Source organism: Microcaecilia unicolor, chromosome 2 (genome assembly GCF_901765095.1).
Source record: "Microcaecilia unicolor chromosome 2, aMicUni1.1, whole genome shotgun sequence".
NCBI classification, from domain to species: Eukaryota; Metazoa; Chordata; class Amphibia; order Gymnophiona; family Siphonopidae; genus Microcaecilia; species Microcaecilia unicolor.
Genome location: NC_044032.1, coordinates 278704624 through 278720644, shown reverse-complemented (window position 1 = coordinate 278720644; position 16021 = coordinate 278704624).

Genomic DNA, 16021 nt, shown 5'->3' with positions numbered 1-16021 from the left:
TTCCCCTGTAGTGAATCCAGAACCTGCTTCTAAAAGACCCCACAATAGTGATACCCCAATCAACATCTGGTATATAAAAATCACCTCTTAGTATTCTTTCTTCTTTCACAAGTTATTAAAATTGTTAGGCAAGTATTTTTCAAATTGAAGATCATGAGATGATTATGAGATCTTCTCAGCCCTTCCAATTTTAGATTGGTTGTTCAAAGTGTGGTAATGCCATGCTTTGACTACTGTAATGGTTTATTGGTTGGACTGAATAAAAATATTTTGAAAACTTTGCGAATAGCTCAAAATGCTGCAGCAAGTACTGTCTTGGATTTTTCATGATTTTGTCACATCACACCTGTACTGAAAGAATTCATTTGCATGCAATAGGGCAAAGAATTATATTTAAAATATTATTAATGATGTTTAAGGGGCTAAATAATTGAATTTCTCCTATTATTTTACATTATGAATTTATCAACCTATGTCTCAACATGACTGTTGTAACTCCCTATATATGGGTTGTTCAGAGACATCCCTGAGGTGTCTGCAGGTTTTACAGAACACAGCAGCAAAACTGATTTTTGGAAACAAAGGACAGACTTTGTTACACCTTTCATGAAGAGCCTGCATTGGTTCCTTCTGGAGACACAATATAAGTTTAAATTGTCTGCTTTAATACATAGGATATTTTATGATAATGCCCCTGAATACTTGGTAGCTTTGTTGGCTTTTGGTTCAAGAGATCGCTCACTTAGGTCACAAGACCAAAGGATATTATTTATTTATTTACTTATTTTATTTATGGTTCGCTTATATACCACATTTTCCCACTCATGCAGGCACAACGTGGCTTACAAAAAGTTAAGTAAAATTACAAGGTAGGAAACTGAGAAAAGTATACAAGGAATAGACAGGGGGAAACAACCTTGAAAAATGTGAAGCATAAATCTATTCATGAAATGGCCTTTACTTATAGATATGCTCAATGTTGGAACTCACTTCCTCTTGAGTTAAGAGTAACTTCTGATTACTTGAATTTCCAAAAAATGTTAAAAATACATTTATTCTCTATATATTTATGGTAATATTTGACTTATTGGTTAGATACCCATGATGCTGCTTTTATAAAGTTGAAATTTCCTAGCATTGGTCTAGCTTTTTATCGTGATCTGCACTGATCTAGTAATGGTTTCTGGTGGAATATATTTTATTGTAATTGTATCAGGGCACACAGATCATCTTATTTAAATTAACTGGAAATACCATCTTTTAAAACCATTAACTTTGAAGAATATCGATCTTCAATGTTAAAAGTCATTGGTCCAAAACTTTGGAATAGATTACCACCTTCACTGAGAGCACTGCAAAATCCTGCAAAGTTTAAATGAAGTTTGAAAACTTTCCTGTTTCAGCAGGCCTTTGGAGGTAAGCTTAAGGAACAAATGTAGGGGCTCTTTTACTAAAGGTTAGCTTATCTGCAGCAGGGCCCATAGGAATAAAATGGGCCCTGTTGCAGATAACTGAAGCTAATCTTTAGTAAACGACCCCGGAATGAGTAGAATAATATAAAATCAGTTTGAGTTTGTGTAGAGATATCTTTGAGATGGAGCATTATATTTACAGCCTAGTCATTATATTTTATGCATGTATGCTTTTTTATTGTGTTGTGATATGATGCATTTTTTAAATTATATTTTACTATTAGGCTTATTTTCAAAAGTAAAAAACATCTCAAAAATCGCATAAAGTGGTATTTAGACAGTTTTCTTCCAAAAACATCCAAATCACTATTTCCAAAATCCATTTTTAGATGTTTTTCTATGCAGTCCATCGGCAGTGCATCAAACTCACAAGAGGGCATGTTGGGGGGAGGGGTGGGGGGGTTGTAGGGTGTTCCTAACACTTGGACATTTTTCTGCAACAATGGAACAAAACAAAAAGTTCAGGGCTAAAAGTTGGACATTTTGGTCTAGACGTGTTATAATAACAATAAGGTACAAAAAAGTGCCCTGAATGACCAGATGACTACTGGAGGAATAAAGGAATAACACCCCCTTACTCTCCTTTTGATGTTCATCTGCCATCATGTTTCTATTGTGAGCCGTGAAATGACTCTTCAAAGTCAGCCCAGATTGGCTGTAAATGAAGGAAATACAATCTGAGCCAATTAATGGCACCCACTATGCTGTTCAGCTCAAAGAAATAAAAATCTGGGTAGACTTTCTATGGGCTTTAGTCCCCTTCAAATAGAAGCCAAGGCTCTCTTGTAGTCCAGAGTATAGAGTGTGCTTTCACCTCGATGAATACGAGGCTTTAGGGAAAATGTTTGTAGAACAATTGACTACTTATGATAGAATTCCAACTCTACCTTATGATTATAACTTATGATTAGATTGGATTGGAAACTGGTTGACCTATAGGCAGCAGAGGGTGGTGGTAAATGGAATCTGCTCAGAGGAAAGAAAGGTGGGTAGTGGAGTGCCTTAGGGGTCACTACTATGGCTGATTCTGTTTAATATATTTATGACAGACACTGCTGAAGGGTTAAAAGGAAACATTTGCCCTTTTGAAGATGGCACAAAGATAGCCAATAGAGTGAATATAAGAACATAAGAATAGCCATACTGGGTCAGATCAATGGTCCATCTAGCCCAGTATCATGCTTCCAACAGTGGCCAATCCAGGTCTCAAGTACCTGGCAGAAACCCAATTAGTAGCAACATGCCATATTACCAATCAATGGGCAAGCAGTGGCTTCCCCCATGTCCATCTCAATAGCAGACTATGGACTCTTCTTCCAGGAACTTGTCCAAACCTTTTTTAAACCCAGATACATTAACAGCCATTACCACATCATCTGGCATTGAGTTCCAGAGCTTAAGTATTCTTTCAGTTAAAAAAATATTTCCTTCTATTTGTTTTAAAAGCATTTCTATGCAATTTCATTGAGTGTCACTTTTGAAAGAGTGAAAACTCCATTCACTTGTACCCACTCTACACCACTCAGGATTTTATAGACCTCAATCATATCCCCCCTCAACTGTCTCCTTTCCAAGCTAAAGAGCCCTAACCTCTTTAGCCATTCCTCATATAGGAGGAGTTCCATCCCTTTTATCATTTTGATCGATCTTCTTATGGAGAGCGTAGTGACACAACAGCTCACTAACTACCTAAATAAACACTCAATTCTGCACGAATCTCAATCAGGATTTTGGTTGAACCACAGCACTGAAACAGTACTAGTGACCTTAATGAATAAATTTAAACAAGCAATTGCAACGGGCAACAACATACTTCTATTACAATTTGACATGTCCAGTGCCTTCGATATGGTCAACCACGGAATATTACTACATATCCTAGAATACTTTGGAATTGGCGGCAACGTTCTTAACTGGTTTAGAGGATTCCTGACCTCAAGATCATGACAAGTAGCAACTAAAGAGGCCATATCAGCCCCATGGACACATGAATGCGGAGTTCCCCAAGGATCCCCCCTCTCACCAACCCTCTTCAACTTAATGATGATACCCTTAGCCAAGCTACTAGCCAACCAAAACCTCAACCCATACATATATGCAGATGATGTCATGATATACATCCCGTTTAAACATGATCCGAAGAAAATCTCCAATGAGATCAACCAAAGCTTCCAAATAATGCACTCCTGGGTGGATGCATTTCAGTTAAAACTCAACGCAGAAAAAACACAATGTCTTATACTCACCTCACAACATAATACAAATAAATTCACTACCATAACCATACCAAACGTTTCCCTCCCCGTCTCAAATACATTGAAAATTCTTGGAGTCACCATTGATCGTAATCTCACACTCGATAACCACGTGAAGAATACAACTAAGAAGATGTTCCACTTCATGTGGAAACATAAAAGAGTAAAACCTTTCTTCCCAAGATCCATCTTTCGAAACCTGGTACAGTCAATGGTACTAAGCCACTTGGACTATTGCAAAGCACTCTACGCCGGCTGTAAAGAACAGAACGTCAAGAAACTTCAAACAGCCCAGAATACCGCAGCCACCCTTAAGAGAGAAACTACACTGGCTCCCACTTAAAGAACGGACCACATTCAAGATTTGCACGATTGTTCATAAAATTATCTGCGGAGGTGCCCCGACTTACATGCTAGACCTCGTTGACCTACCTCCTAGAAATGCTAAAAGATCTGCACGCACCAGCGGCGTAGCCACAGGTGGGCCTGGATGGGCCGGGGCCCACCCACATAGGGCTCAGGCCCACCCAACAGTAGTATACGTTTAGCGGTAGCTGGTGGGGATCCCAATCTCTGCCAGCTGAAGACTTCCCCCTGATGGTAACGAAAATGCTGCTCTCCACGATACTGGCACCTATGCATGCTCAGTTTTCAGCGCATGTCTGCTGCAGACTGCCAAGGTGAAGAGAAGCAGTTTTCCACCAGCTGAGATATTTTTTTGGTGCAGTGGAGAACACTTGGTGCCCACCCACTTCTTGCCTAGGCCCACCCAAAATCTGCTGTCTGGCTACGCCCCTGGCCCGCACATTTCTTAATCTACACTTCCCTAGCTGCAAAGGATTAAAATACAGACAAACACATGCTACCAGTTTTTCCTACATGAGCAATTAACGAAATCACTAACTTTCGCAAATCTCTGAAAACTTATCTCTTCAACAAAGCCTACCACGAAAATACATAGATTAACTATAACACTTCACCACTCCACCCTTACTTTGACTGACGCCTTTCTATAACTGTCTGCTTAGTTCTTCTCAGGCATCCTTGATCTCTTTGTAACACCAACTGTACCTTTTACCCTGGAATGGCGATGCCATAACAGGTCTTTGTAAACCACATTGAGCCTGCAAATAGGTGGGAAAATGTGGGATACAAGTGCAATACAATAAATAAATAAATAACCTTTCTTAATTCGGCTACATTATCAGTTCAAATTTGATCATATTATGATCACTGTTTCCTACATAAGTACATAAGTATTTCCATACTGGGAAAGACCAAAGGTCCATCAAGCCCAGCAACCTGTTTCCAACAGTGGTCAATCCAGGTCACAAATACCTGGCAAGATCCCAAAAAAGTACAAAACATTCTATACTGCATAGCCTAGAAATAGTGGATTTTCCCCATGTCCATTTAATAATGGTCTATGAACTTTTCCTTTAGGAAGCTGTCCAAACCTTTATTTAAACTCCGCTAAGCTAACTGCCTTTACCACATTCTCTGGCAACGAATTCCAGAGTTTAATTACATGCTGAGTGAAGAAAAGGTTTCTCAGATTCGGTTTAAATTTACTACATTGTAGGTTCATCGCATGCCCCCTAGTCCTAGTATTTTTGGAAAGCGTAAACAGACACTTCACATCTACCCATTCAACTCCACTCATTATTTTATATTCCTCTATCATATCTCCCCTCAGCCGCCTTTTCTCCAAACTGAAGAGCCCTAGCCGCTTTAGCCTTTCCTCATAGGGAAGTCATCCCATCCCCTTTATCATTTTCGTCGCCCTTCTCTGTACCTTTACTAATTCCACTATATCATTTTTGAGATGCAGCAACCAGAATTGAACACAACATTCAAGGTGCGGTTGCACCATGGAGCGATACAAGGGCATTATAACATCCTCATTTTTGTTTTCCATTCCTTTCCTAATAATACCTAACATTCTATTTGCTTTCTTAGCCGCAGCAGCACACTGAGCAGAAGGTTTCAACGTATCATCAACGACGACACCTAGATCCCTTTCTTGGTCTGTGACTCCTAACGTGGAACCTTGCATGAAGTAGCTATAATTAGGTTTCCTCTTTCCCACATGCATCACTTTGCACTTGCTCACATTAAACGTCATCTGCCATTTAGACGCCCAGTCTCCAAGTCACGTAAGGTCCTTTTGTAATTTTTCACAATCCTCCCGCAATTTAACGACTTTGAATAACTTTGTGTCATCAGCAAATTTAATTACCTCACTAGTTACTCCCATCTCCAGGTCATTTATAAATATATTAAAAAGCAGCGGTCCCAGCACAGACCCCTGGGGAACCCCACTAACTACCCTTCTCCATTGAGAATACTGACCATTTAACCTCACTCTCTGTTTTCTATCTTTTAACCAGTTTTTAATCCACAATAGAACACTACCTCCTATCCCATGACTCTCCAATTTCCTCTGGAGTATTTCATGAGGCACTTTGTCAAACGCCTTCTGAAAATCCAGATACACAATATCAACCGGCTCACCTTTATCCATATGTTTGTTCACCCCTTCAAAGGAATGTAGTAGATTGGTGAGGCAAGATTTTTCTTCACTAAATTCATGTGGACTTTGTCTCATTAATCCAAGCTTTTGAATATGCTCTGTAATTTTGTTCTTTATAATAGTCTCTACCATTTTGCCTGGCACCGACGTCAGACTCACCGGTCTATAATTTCCTGAATCACCCCTGGAAACTTTTTTAAAAAATCAGTGTTACATTGGCCACCCTCCAATCTTCCGGTACCACTCTCAATTTTAAGGATAAATTCCATATTACTAACAATAGCTTCGCAAGTTCATTTTTCAGTTCTATCAGTACTCTGGGATGAATACCATCTGGTCCAGGAGAATTGCTACTCTTCAGTTTGTAGAATTGACCCATTGCATCCTCCAGGTTTACAGAGAATTCATTAAGTTTCTCCGACTCATCAGCTTCGCATACCATTTCTGGCACCGGTATCCCACCCAAATCTTCCTCGGTGAAGACCGAAGCATAGAATTCATTTAATCTCTCCATTATGGCTTTGTCTTCCCTGATCGCTCCTTTTACTCCTCGGTCATCTAACGGTCCAACCGATTCTTTTGCCAGCTTCCTGCTTTTAATATACCTAAAAAACTTTTTGCTATGTGTTTTTGCCTCCATGCAGTCTTTTATTCAAAGTCCCTCTTAGCCTTCCTTATCAGCGCTTTGCATAAACATGACATTCCTTTTGCTGTTTCTTATTATTTTCAGTCGGTTCCTTCTTTCATTGTCTGAAGGATTTTCTTTTAACTCTAATATCTTCCTTCACCTCACTTTTTAACCATGCCGGCAGATCTAACACCGTTACCTCTCATACCATGCCCTGTATTCCACTAAGGACTAGTTCTAAAATAGCTCCTCATCTTTTTGGTTCTCGGACCAGTTCAAGTAGCAGTCATTTATTACATCTAAGAATTTTACCTCCCTAGCACTTCCTGATGTAGCATTTATCCAGTCAGTATTGAGGTAATTGAAATCAAAATTATGGAATCTGTAGAACTCAAAACCAACACTGTAAAGTTAGTTCTACATACACTTATGTTAGTATTCGAAGGTAAGTCTTGAATATTTTCAATGAAATATACAAGTCTTACCTTTGAATACTAACATAAGTATATGTAGAATTAACTTTACAGTGTTGGTAATTGAAATCACCCATTAGTATAATGTTGCCCAATTTGCCAGCTTTCCCAAATTTTGTAAACATTTGTTCATTGTCTGTTCTGTTCTGTTCTGGTGGACAGGGCCGGTCTTAGCAAGTGTGGGGCCCTATGCAGACCAATTTGGTGGGGCCCCACCCTAGCTCCGCCCCCACCCTAGCCCCGCCCCACCCTAGCTCCACCCCATTGATAAGATTATTCCATTTTTAGAACATTTTTTTATTTATGAAATTTCAAATAAAGACAAATGAAGCTAAACTTGTACAAAAAAACTGATTGAAATAATAAGCACAATGCTATCATGAAACCTCCCCTCCCCAGAAATTATTCAGTTCAAGTCCACTACAATTAGTAGTTCAATTCTCATAACAAAGGAGAATAAAGGAAAAATATTAAGAAAAGATCCAGTACTTTCAAATTCCCCTATTACTCTGTAACCCATCAAACCCGAGAGGCAAGTAGCCACATCAGTTACTAAAATAGTTTGAACTGATTGTACCTACTTTATATCAGATTTTGCTACTTCATGATTTCCATTCTCAGATTTTAGCTTAGTAATCTTTTCTTCCTGTGATTGCAGTCTAGCTTCTAAATGATTAATTCGAGGTGTCATATCATTAATTACTGGAAGCAGTGTTTTAGCTAAATCTGCTATTGCCATCCAAATTTTTATCAGGAGAAATATCTGCAGATCTATGTGAAAATAACCCAGATATGTTAGAAACAGCCTCTTCCAAGCCAGAAGATCTTACTTGCTCAGCTTCTCCAGCAACTAATGTTGTTGGGCCAAATTCCTCTCAGGGAGGCAGACATTTCCAACCCTTGCACCGTCCGCAAGCGTCGTTAGATGAGAGAGACACTTCTCCTGATCTCCTGCCTGCATGGAATCCGATTTCAATTTGGCATAAGTGCACAACTGTTGGCGTCAGCAACGATGGCTCACCTCACGTCCTCACCACCTCTGACCAGGCTCCAGCTTTTCCCGCTCAGTGACTCCCGCCATCGCGTCCGAAAACAGGAAATACATCAGAAGGCGGGACATTGAGCGGGAAGCTGGAGCCTGGAGGTGAGCCGTCGCGCTGCAACTGTCTGTCGTCGTCATCGGGAGCGGGGCCATTGCTGCCTGGGCTGGCTCGCTGGCATCGCTCAGTTAGTCGCCGGGATCTGGGGACTCGGGAGCTGACGGCGGGCTCAACGGGCCCAAGCCAGGGGTGGGCGCCGCGCCAGTGGTGGCGGGAGCGGAGCGGCCGAGCCGCGGGAATGGGGATCATCTCAGGCGACTAAGGTGAGCAGTGGCGGAGGTCGGAGCGGAGGCACGAGCAAGGCAGAGTTGAGGCGCGCTGCGCGGGGCCCCATTAGGCATGCCGTGCGGGGCCCCCTTAGGTGCGGGGCCCTATGCGGTCGCCTTGGTCGCCTCTGCCTAAGACCGGCCCTGCTGGTGGATGGTAGAACAGCCCTACCAATATACTCTTTCCCTTCACACAAGGAATTTCTATCAACAAGGATTCCATATTGCTGTTTCATGTAGAATATTTATTTTGTTTGATCAATTCCCTTTGTAACATATAGTGCACCCCCCCACCCCTCCAATTTGATCCACTCTATCATTGTGATATAATTTGTATCCGGATAAATGGTCCTCCTTCCACTAGGTCTCTAAGATGTTTACCACATCTACCTCTTCATTTAGAGCTATATACTCCAATTCTCCCATCTCATTTTTTTAGGCTTTTTGCATTTGTATATAGACACTTCAAATTGTGTATTTTTCCTTGTACCTACATGCTGTCTTGAAGTTGATGGGGATAATTTGTCTCCTTTACTGAGTTTTCAGTAAACACCCCTTGCTTTTTTCACCATTATTGAAACCTCTCTATATGGATTTCCTAAATATTCTGTTTCATTAGTATCATTAAAGGTACTCCACACCAAACAATGGGATCTTGGGCAACTGTTGGTTCCCCCCCCCCCCCCCCCCATTTTAATGTAAAAGCTGATCTATCTCCTTTAAATGTTAGTGCCAGCAGCCTGGTTCTATCCCAGTTAAGGTGGAGTTCATCCTTTTGGAACATGTCCCCCTTCCCCAGAGTGTTGTTCAGTTCCTAAAAATTCTAAATCCTTCATCCTTGCACCATTGTCTCAATCACACATTGAGACTGTGGAGCTCTGCTTGCCTCTTGGGCCCTGCACATGGAACGGAGAGCATCTGGATTTCAGCTTTCTGCCTAAGATCCTAAATTTGGCGTCTAGATCCTCCCTCCCACATCCTATGTCATTGGTACCCACATATACCATGACAGCTGTCTCCTCCCCAGCACTATCTGCAATGTTATCTAGGTGACATTTGAGATCCACCACTTTCATACCAGGCAGGGAAGTGACCAGGCGATCCTCACACCCACCAACCACCCAGCTATCTACATGCCTAATGATCGAATCACCAATTATAACAGCTGTCCTAAACTTTCCCTCCTGGGCAGAAGCTCCTGGAGACACATCCTCAGCATGAGGGGATATTGCACCCCCTGGTGTGCAAGTTCTGGCTACAGGATTACTGCCTTCACTAGGTTGATGCTCTTCTTCTAGGAGACTTCCCTCCTCCAAGGCTGCACAGGGTTAGCCTGACTGGAAGTGGAATTTCTCTACAGCATCCCTGTAGACCTCCACTATGTACCTCTCTGTTTCCCTTAGCTCCTCCAAGTCTGCTACGTTAGCCTAAAGAGAACGGACTCATTCTCTGAGAGCCAGGAGCTTTTTGTATTGAGCACACACATATACAGTAACTTCTCGCCAACTGGGAAATAACCATACATGTGATATTCAATGAAAAAGACTGGATAGTATCCCTCTTGCTGCTGGAATCCCTAGAGGGAGTAGAAACTATTTAGAGATCTCTTCTAATAGTAGAAACTATTAGAAGAGCTCTCCAAAAATTAGATGAATGGTCAAAGGTCTGACAGTTAAAATTTAATATACTACTAACTTATCACCAGTGTTCATGTTTACTCTAATCTTTAAAATTAATTTTATTTATAATTATATTTTTAAATATTTTTGGTGCTCAGTATAAATAAGTGCATACCACATGAGGTGCAATCACCTTTTACTGCACTATATAATCTATCATTGCACCATCCCCCTACCTCCTATCTCTTACCAGAGTATCCGCTGTTGTTTTTAAGATTTTCTTGCTGATGTTTTCTATAAATCAGTTATTTTAAAATGAACTTGTGTCACTTCCTTAATTCCCCTCTCTGAGAGACTGGATTGCTAGAACACCTGTGAACTGTGTTTCTGTGTGCCTAGTGTACCCAAGGCCAAAGTCAGAAGATGACTCTGCTTCAAAGACTGACTGTGCTGAGAGACCACCAGGAACAATTTGTTCTATGTACAGCTTCCCTAAGACTGAACATCTAGTTGTCTTTCAGGGCAGGGACACAGACTGAATCCTGATAATATGGGCTCCCTGGAATAGCTGAGCTATGAAGAGGATCCACAACATCACCATCTACAGAGGACCCTGAGGACTGCTGAGGGTGAGACAAACAGAATTTATTGCTCAGTGTTAGTGTCTGGTCTTTGCTTTTGAAGGACTGGTTGTCTCAGGATCTGTAGCCATTAGCCTAGCTTTTTTATTTTCTCATTTTGATGACAAGATCTCATAACTGCACACATCTATTTGTGGCCTTTGTTTATTTTGTATATTTTGTTATTTGTTAAAATTGTTTTGCTTCTATTTTATAGTTTTCTCTTTTTTTATTACTTTTTATTGTTCATATATCTTAATGATTTGCTTTTGGAATTCAAGTATTTAGGTAATTTAATTACTTTTATTCATCTTTTAATGTAGTATGTTTTCATATGAGTTTTATGTTTGTCTTTTATGATATTTTCATTTATGTATATGTTATCATTTTCAGACCCCTGAAGCAGGTGCTTGGTCGCCGAAACATGGCCCAAGGTGGTGTTTCCAATAAAGAGCTCTTCATTGTCCTGTTTCTGGAGGTCAAGGTGTAATGCTTTACCAAGACACATATAACCATGTTATAGGAGACCAGTTATCGATTAATAGTAAATACCTCCTTTTACTTCTCTTTTATACTAAATATTATGTAACTTGTCATCATCTTCCATTCTTGTTTCTCAGTATCTTCACTTTTCCCTATGTTCCTATTACCTATTTTTTTTACCAGGTGAAGAATGGCTCACAGTTATCCTCTCCATGGCACCAGATTTGTGGAGTGCTGTCGTGTTCTCGAGGACCTTGGCATTCTGTCAGGCTTCTTCCCCGGGAACCCTGGGTACGTGAGTCCTTGGACCACGGCCGAGGAGCGGCAGTGGCAGGCAAGATCACCTTCGGAGCAGAGAAGAGACAAGGCTGGACTGGAACCCCGGACTGGAGTCCTGCACTGGAACACTCGGGACTGGAATGCACCGGACCGGAACACACTGGAGTAGGCTTCACCTACGCTTAGCTGCCTTTCCCCGAGGGTTGAGCCCTCAGGTTCAAGCAGCCGGTAGGGCTTACAGGAAAACCAGAACTGGAACCAGCAACAGGAACAACCGGAGTCAGGATCCAGCGGTGCTCCCAGGTACCTAGGCTAAAGCAAGGCAGACAGACAGGGAAGAGGACACAGGAGTTACATACAAGCTAAGCTCAAGGGAATGGGAATGACAGCTACGCTAGCCAGAGGAAGGGTTAGACTGGAGCTACAGTAGCTAACAGATAGAAAGGAGAGAAATGGCTGCAGCATCAGCCGCTGACCAACCTCAGACAGGGAGCAGCACCACTGCACAGGGATAACAGAAAGGCTAGAAGCCCACAGAGAATAATAAACACAGAAAGGCTGAAAGCCTGCAAGTCAGAGAGATACACCCAGAAAGGCTAGAAGCCCACAGAAAGGCTGGAAACCCCCAGGCCGCAGTAATACCCCCAGAAGGCCTGGAAGCCCACAGGTAAAAGGGATATACGCAGATAGACTGGAGGCCCTCAGAGCAATGGGCACAGAAGGGCTGGAAGCCCACAGCGCAATAGACCCAGAAGGGCTGGAAGCCACAGCGCAATAGACACAGAAGGGCTGAAAGCCCACAGAGCAATAATACCCTGCGCCAGAAGGCAAGGCCCACAGATGATAGTAACTCACAAAGCAGAAGGGCTGGAAGCCCACAAGAAAAGACAAGGAAAGCTAACTGTGCAAACAGCACACTAACCTCGGGACCTAAGGCACTGCGGAGGCATTGACAATGCAAAGGCAAAGGCTGCAGTCTCTAAGTGCTTAATAAAGCCCTTCAACACCAAAGGCACAGCTGCAGCAATCTCTAAGCACTACGGAGGCTGTTCAGGCACAAACCACAGAGCAGGCAGAAAGCACAGTGAAACACAGAGAGGCTTCCCACACCCAGGTGTAGTGTAGTGAAGCAATTAGATTCATGCTGGAAGCAACCAGCACACAGAGAGAGAGAGAGAGAGCTAACCCAGGCAACACCCACAGATGCAGTATAGTGAGGCAATTAGTGCCATGCTGCTGGATGCAGCCAGCACAGAGAGCCAGAGCTAGCTCAGAAAGGACAGACAGAAGAAACAGGAGCCAGCTAGGAAGCTGACCCCCAGGAATAAGGTATGTCTGAGGGTGGTCACGGCCACAGACGTGACAAGTGCCCCAAGCCTCGCCGCTCTCTCCAACCCTATTCAATGTAATGCTGATTCCCCTGGCTGCAGCTCTTTCAAAACTTGGCCTTCACCCATTTATCTATGCAGACAATGTCACCATTTACATCCCATTTCGTATGAACTTTGCAGAGATTGCTGATGACATCAGCCTTGGAATAAATACCATGCTGGCATGGGCCAATGCATTCAAGCTAAAACTTAACGCCGAAAAAACTCATGGCCTCATTCTTGCCTCTCCCTTTAATAAGTTCAGGCCCACCAACCTATCCGTGCCAGGCTTCACCTTGCCCATCTCTGAAAGCCTTCGAATACTAGGTGTCAAAGTAGATCAGAACCTAACGCTGCTAGATCATACCATCTCAACCACCAAGAAAGCATTCAGCTCTCTCTGGAAGCTAAAGCGAGTGAAACCATACTTTCCAAGAGAAGTTTTTTGCAATCTAGTCAGATCCTTAGTCTTGAGCCGACTAGATTACTGCAATGGCATCTACGCAGGGTGCACTAGCGTACTCTTAAAGAAGCTACAAACTGTCCAAAACGCAGCAATGCGACTCATCTATGGTGTATCAAAGTTCACCAGTTCCAGTCCACACCGTGAGAAATTACATTGGCTTCCTGTACAAGAGCGTATAACTTTTAAAATCTGTACCCTAGTCCACAAGATTCTTTATGAAGCAGCCCCAGCGTACATGGACGCCCTTGTCCACCTACCACCAAGACACTCACTCAGGACTGCCCGTTCATACCTGACCCTCCATTACCCTGCGTGTTCTAGGCTGAAGTATAAGACCATGTATGCTTCCACCTTTTCCTACGTCAGCACTCACTTGTGGAATACCCTACTAAAATCAGTGAAAACGGTTCAGGATCATCTGACTTTTAGGAAATCGCTTAAGACCTGCTTATTTGAACAAGCCTACCCCAAAGATCCTGTCCACCCTCATTAATCTCAGGAAGCCACCAGTATGGACTGACACTGCTATTATGGACTGACCCATCTATTTCTCTTTACCTCTCTGCCCTGCTTACCCCTTTCCATTTATTGTACCCTGTCTATTTATTATTCAAATGTTGTAAGCCACATTGAGCCTGCCAGAGGTGGGAAATTGTGGGATATAAGCACTGTAAAATAAATAAATAAATAAATAAATAAATAAATAAATAAATAAATAAACTGGAAAATGTAAAGGAACAGGGGCTAGAAGAGAAAGGTGAGGACTGAGGGAGAGTCTGAGGAGTGGAAAATGAGGGAGTCCAAAATTGTCCATAGTTAGATTAAAATATCTAGGACTTAATATGCTGCTTAAACATAGTAATTTCCATCTCCCCTCTTCATCCTCCTTTGACATATGCAAAACATAGATTTCTTAATTTCTCAGCCACTTCATCATACTACTTCACTATTGTTGAAATTCAAACTCTGTACTTTTAATCTAAACTGAAAGTCACATTGAACTTGAGCTTGTTTTCGGGATAAAATGGGATACAAATGTCATAAATAAATTTGTAAAGCTCAGCCTTGTAAAACAGTTTTTGTTGTATGCATCTTCTGGCACCCATGCAGTCAGTGCCAAAATATCATTTTTCCTAATCATTTCCTCATCCATCAGCTCTATTTGTTGTGAGACAAGTTGGACATCTTTTGTAATAGTATATTAAGGGCGAGTCAGATATTTAGTATTAGACTGTCATTCTCCCAGTTGCAAAAGCTGAGACATTATGAACACCTGAGACATTGTGAATAACAACAAAATCTCATTTCACAGAGAATGATTTGAAAAGACAGGTGATAGAAGCTGGAGTTGTCATTTAGTACTGACCTGTGTAAACCTGGAATAAATTGTATTATTCAATACACAAAATTGTTAGCAATATATGTACACATGTTTTTGAATTACACTTCATTTTCTCATAAAGAGCATTGCATTTACAGATAAATATGTAGTAAAGGGCCTTCATGACAAAGTATGTGTGTACTATTAAGCCTGCACAAGTAAATTTGGTCTTCAGACAATATTCGTGTAGCTTGTTCGTGTGCATTTTTGAAACTTTCATGTGCATGCAGTTTTCTCCCTGAACATGTTTACAACCCAGGGAATTCCACTTTTAACTGTTGTTGAAAATATGTGTGTTGTAAACATCCATACAACCTTCTAGTTAGTCAAAACTCTTCTTAAGATGGCATGGGTGAGAGACACATGAGATTGAGCTCTGCATTTCTGGATCATTACCTTATCCCCTTCCATTGTTATAAGGAAGGTGTACATAGACGCCCGGTATAAGAGGCTTGGACAGGCTAAGCCTCCCCTGCTGTGCTCTAAGGGGTTTAAATTGTTGATTTACCTCCATCCTCACAGCAGGAGCTGCAGTGAAAGCCCTCTAGCCTTTTGTAAGCAGTTATAGAAATTGGTTTATGGTTTGTTTACCTTACTGCTGGGAGAGCAGGGGAGGGGGGTGGCTGGAGGTGTCCTGGGTTTCCAGGGAGATATTTAAGGAGGATGACTTCCTGACCTGCTCTGAGGACAGATAGCAACAGAATCGGATACTGGGCCAGCATGATCAAAAAAGTCACCAGACAACAGAGATAGAAAAGATCATTTTATCTTCATTATAGTGTTTGGAATATGTCCACTTTGAGAATCAGGTGCTCAACATTAAAAGTTTATATTTATTTACTTATTTATGGCATTTTATCCCACATTAAACATGAATTTGGGGTGTTTTGTGGCTCTACATGAGAATTGTGATGATATGATCCCTTGTTTCATATTGTTGATGGTCTGCATTTTCCGTATGGGTGGTATATTGGTGTATTAGGTTCTGCCCAGTGTAATATTTATGGTACAGTAAGGTTCTGAGTGTTTTTGGACAAAGTTGTGCATAGTGTTTTGCAGTTGAGCGATTGTGCTTA